This window comes from Mytilus trossulus, chromosome 11, assembly GCF_036588685.1.
Source record: "Mytilus trossulus isolate FHL-02 chromosome 11, PNRI_Mtr1.1.1.hap1, whole genome shotgun sequence".
Classification (NCBI taxonomy): Eukaryota; Metazoa; Mollusca; class Bivalvia; order Mytilida; family Mytilidae; genus Mytilus; species Mytilus trossulus.
Genome location: NC_086383.1, coordinates 40,994,447 through 41,000,603, shown reverse-complemented (window position 1 = coordinate 41,000,603; position 6,157 = coordinate 40,994,447).

Genomic DNA, 6,157 nt, shown 5'->3' with positions numbered 1-6,157 from the left:
AAGGATAAGCAGATCCTGCTCCACATGTGGCAATAAGTTATAGTATGGATGTTGAATTTTTCTGAAAGAAATTACTAGTTCCTGCTTTTGATATAGGGATATCTTTAATCTAGGGCATTTGAGGGATCACTTTTTAATGATTTAAGTTTTTTAAATTAATTTTTGAAAGTAGGTGCAGCCAGTGACACTTTCATATTAATTTGATTTTTAGATTTTTTATTTCTACTTTTACAAGTAATAAAAAAAAAACATTGATGCACAATGTATATTTTGTATTTAATGATCTCAAGATAAAACTTACTTGTAAAACACAAAAATACCCAGATCAGTGGAGACGGGACATGTAACTGACACACGGATGCCAGTTATGGTTATTCTGATAATATAAATTGACTCAAGTGACAATTCTGATAGTATAATAGAAATTGGACCAAGTGAAAATTTGGATGACATCAGGTGAAACACCAATCATGCATCTTATGTGAAATTATAGAATATGGAAAATTTGGGTACAGCATTGGAGAAGCTGTAGGATTTTTAAAAGTGTATTTGTCACAAATTAAAAAGCTTTAAAAATATGGTGGTCAGGGTTCTCTTTCATGTAAATGAAAAGAGAGGGAGTAGCACTTATAATATAAATGCTAAAAGAAAAAGATGTTGTATAATTCACAAAGCCATAATTCAAACCCATACCACTTTAATAGTAATGTAAAACAATTCAAAGGAGAAAACTAACTGGCTACTTCATCCACAAAATAGTGAACGAGAAACCTTAGTAACACAGTTACAAACTACAACCACTGAATCCAGGCTCCTGACTTTGAAATAGGCACATACAGAATGATTATTATGTGGTCATTGAAAAAAAAATCTATAGGGTGTACTAATGCTTTTTTTTTATAACAAAATTCATACTATAAGTTATTGTACAAGTAAAAAGTGAATTATGATTTGTACAAAATGCTACATGTTCACAGACAACGGATTTTATTACAAAGGATAATAATAATGTAAACTGGAATGGTCCAGGGTCCAATTGGTTTTAATATGTTTATGTGATTTATGTTACCGAAATTCTCCTGCAAATACAGGGCCTCCCGATATCACCAGTAGAAAGATCCCAATAGATATACATTGTAAGAAGATGTGGTAAGCCTGCCAATGAGACTTTTATCCTGTTCAAATCACACTTTTTTTATCCTGTTCAAATCACAATTTACAATTATCTTCAATTTCTACGGAAGATTGGCTGTCAAAATGCTAACATTCCAATTTCCAATAACAGTTAACAGCAAATAGATTCTCACAATAACAGATAACAAAATAGATAATAGTCCTATAACAGCTAACAAAGAATAAGACAATAACAACTAACAGTAAATATATTTTCAGAATAACAGATAACAAAGAATTAAAATGCCCCATAACAGCATAACAGTTATACCCCTTGCCCCCCCTTTTAACAGTTAGTTTGGTTCAAATTTGAAAAAAAAACACAAAACTCACAAGCTGCCTGATTCAAGTCAATGACAATAATTCTATGATATCAGAGGCGGATTTTTTTTTTTTTGGGGGGGGGGGCAGGTCCCCCCTCTTTTTGGGAAAATCCCCCCCTTTTTTGGGAAAAAATTTGGTTGCTTATATAGGGAATCATTGAAGCGTGACTGGAGCGGGCCCCCTCTTAGGTCAGTCAATGGGTCCCCACTTATGTAAATTTCTGGATCCGCCACTATGTTTATATGAATCAGTTTCAATGCGGCCTTTTAAATTGACCATAAGCTGGAGATGGGTTGCGTTTGTTTAGTAAATGAAAAGAATAGAATGCCTGTTCAGCATAATTGAAGAGTATCAATTGAGGAAAAAAGGTCGAATAACAATTAATGCATTTCTCTACCATTTCTACCTGACAGTGTAGGTAAAACGATTGTGTACACTTTTTTTTTTATCATAACTGAGAAATACCAGATTTGATTGTCAATTTTAGACTAATTTTAGGTTTTCTATATCATTATTCCCAATTATTCTCTATTATTATTAGTTACATATAGTGTTCTAGTGACCTTATACGGTATATATGGGGTAAGTAAATTCCATATGGGGTGACCCCATATATAACGTATTTGGTCACTAGCACCCCAGATAGCAATACTTTGTTGGGCCAACATTGGTGATTAGTTGGCACAGTTGGTAAACAGTTGGCGTTGGCAGGACAACAAGAGACCAGTGTTGGTCCAACAACATTCAGCCAACAGTTATTTTGACACTGTTGGCCCCTCGTTGGCCCAACAACTTTAAATAGCACCAACTGTCATTTTTGTATCGTTGGCCAAATGTTGGCCCAACATTTTCTTACCAACTGTTATTTAAGTAGTTGGTCCAATGATATTCGACTTATGTCGTCCATTGGTTCAGTGTAAGATCTTCTGACTGATCCCACTGAACCAATTTTAAACAAACTCTATTTGAATGCTCATTCTTAGGATATATTTCATGACAATATTGAAATATAAGCCAACATTGTGCCAACAATATGCCAACGTATTAAGTACTTATCTCCCCATTTTATACCACAGATTTTTTTATTTTTTTTAAATATTATTCCAAAGTGCAAACAAAAAGATGTGCTCTTCATTCTCTTTATCTAATATTTTCAAATCTGTGTAGTCATTTAAATGTATTTATCTTAATGTTTGAATATTTTTTTGCGCAAATAAAAAATATTTAAAACCAGCCCAAACAAATAAATTAAATTTGAACATAGTTTCATTTGAAAAATAACCATTACATTCTTCTGATCAATTGACACGAGTGGATAGGCGGATGTATATTTTATATCAATATACAATATACAATACAGTATTGACCATAATATACTGATTACTAATCTATGCTATTAAACGAGAAGACCTCATTTTGGTTGTCGCTTCTCTTCTTTCCACAATAAATTAATCAACACGCCTCTGTGTCCTGTAGGTACAGTGCATAGTGCCATTTGTCATCCATTCATATGATTAATCAGATTGAGTTATTTTTGGAGAAAAACAAGAAAAAAGGCATCCGGATATTGTCCCGTCATTGGACGAAATTTTAAGTCAGATTAGACTTCCGGTTTGCGTTTTTCTGTACATATATAGACCATATATACAAATAATAAAGTGTATTTTTAGAATTCTATCTGCTATCATTTTCAAGTTTACTATCCATGGCAGTCACAGAGTTTATTAAATAGAGAGGGTCTGTATACTATATCAATGACCACTATGGATCGATTAGCAGTGGCGGATCCAGAACTTTTCCTAAGGGTGGATGCCCACTGACTGACCTAAGAGGGGGCCCGCTCCAGTCATGCTTCAATGATTTCCTATATAATCAACCAAATTTTTCCTACGAAAAGGGGGGGGGCGGGCCCCCCAATGCCCCCCTGGATCCGCCTATGATTAGTAAACTTCGAATGGAAAGTAAATACACTATATTCATATAGTAATGAATGTTCATAATATACAGAAAAGCGCTAAAAATGTTCATGTGAACTTTTGATACTTTTTCTTAAATTCTCCAGTCATAAATCTTTTACAAAATTCATTGATTACAAAAAAAGAAGATGGGGTATGATTGCCATGTTGAGACAACTCTCCACAAGAGACCAATATGACACAGATATTAACAACTATAGGTTACCGTACGACCTTCAACAACGAGCAAAGCCCATACCGCATACTCAGCTTTAAAGGCCCCGAACTGACAATTTAAAACAATTCAAACCAGAAAACTAGCGGCCTTATTTATGTACAAAAAAATGATCGAAAAACAAATATGTAACACATAAACAAACAACAACCACTGAATTACAGGCTTCTTACTTGAATGTTCATAACATACTAAATGTATGTTCATATTGAAATTGATAGAAACCCAAAAATGGGAATATTGGAAATAAAGGAGGAGGGGAAAAAAATTCCGTCCCCAATAACCTATGACTTATGATACTTTTGCTGAAATTCTCCAGTCATTCAATATTTTACAAAATTCTTCCAACAACACTTTACATACTTTAAACTACGCTCTGAATGCCCGCGATTTCGCGGGTGTGTTCTAGTAAATATAATAAGGGAAGCATAATAAAACGTTGGCAAACTGTAATACAACCAACTATGGCCCAACATAATTCCAAAACTAGACTACGTTGGTAGACTGTTGGTAAACAGTTAACATTGTTGGCAGATTGTTGGCAAATAGTTTACTTTGTTGGCATACTGATGTTGGCCCAACAAAGACCCAACATGTTGGCCCAACGAAGGGCCGATGACCAAAATGACGGTGGCCCAACATAGTTTTCCAACGGTGGCCCAACATAGTTTTCCAACGGTGGCCCAACATAGTTTTCCAACGTTGGCCCAACAATGTTGCCAACAGAATGCCAACGTGGGCCCAACACATGTTTGCTATCTGGGACAGTATATGTAACGAATTTATCTTACCGACTATCTTAACTTTTAAAATTTAGACCTATCAAACTTAGCAAGTCTTCAATTCTGTTAGCATTGAAGAAACTACTTCCATTAATCTTACAAAAATAGATACCAACAATAACAACTTGTTAGGTATAAATGTGTTTTATGAATTTATTTCAATCTGAATCATCAATTTCTTCGTCTGTTGAAACCTTCACGGTTTTTTTTCTTAGTACCGTTTTGTTTTTATATAGGGGCGCAACACCACTACTAATCGTGTATGAAATAAGCCCCGCCTCTCTACTACCTTATATGGAATATAAAGGGACGTAACACCAATACTAACCGTGTATGAGATAAGCCCCGCCTCCCTACTAACCTAATATTAAATATACACGGTCTCCATGACAGGGCACGTTTGACCAATTACATTCCTAGGACATTAATGTATAGGAGGTAACTAAACATATTCATGGACCCCCCCCCCCCCCCCCCCCAACCCCTTAATATTTTTTTTTGAAAATTGTTTTTTACTCTGTATATCCAATGATCCCATCAATCGATAACGCATCTTATAGTTAAAGTAAATGAATTGGAAAAATATCATCTTACTTCAACCCCCCCACCAACCCCGTAATAATTTTTTTTTTTAAATTGTTTTTACTCTGTATTTCCCATGATTCCATCAACCGATAACGCATCTTATAGTTAAGGTAAATGAGTTGGAAAAATATGATCTTTCTTTACTTTTAACAAGTGTTATTTGTAAAATTGTAAAATAGTAAAGATTATAAATTAATCCATGATAAAATTAAGCGGTTTTTTTTTCTATACTTAATGCTATTTTTTTTATATTATCCATTCATTTAATTGGACACGTTGCATTTGATAATTTTCACTAAACTTTCAAAGATCTTCAAATTTTCCGCCCTAACATAGTAATATCTAATAATATTAGCAACGGGTGCTCATGCCTGAAATAAACACCCGCTAAGTCTGAAGTTTGTCGACCCCGGAACAATTTAAAACACCCGCCTCATTCAAGACTAACTTGCGGCAAGGCAATATATGTATAAGCTGGTTCTTGGCTGACTACAACACTTTGTTGAACAGTGTAAGCGGATTCGAGAATATGCAGTATGATTATATAAGAAGCTTTTAAAACAGAAAATTTAACCAGACAGTGGACCACTTTTCCGTAATTCAAGATATGACTTCTATTTCCTCATTTAGTAAAAAGCTTTTAAAAACTTATTTTTGTAAACATATATTTTTGGGTAAACTAAGTGATGAGGCCCCTCATGGGGTGTCCAAGTAATCACAAAATCACATTTGTTTTTCCAAATGAATATACTCACATAATCATTGATTGTTTTTTAAAACAAGATAATCAAATGATTAAAACCACAGTCTCAGATTATCAAATAATCATGATATATTTGGTCTGGTAATTACATAATCACTTTAAAAATGGCTAAGTAATCAAATAATCACTTTAAAAATGGCTAGGTAATTACATAATCACTTTAAAAATGGCTAAGTAATCAAATAATCACTTTAAAAATGGCTAGGTAATTACATAATCACTTTAAAAATGGATAAGTAATCACATAATCACTTTAAAAACGGCTAGGTAATCACATAATCACTTTAAAAATGGCTAAGTAATCACATAATCAAAAATCCATGATTATTTATATGTCTGA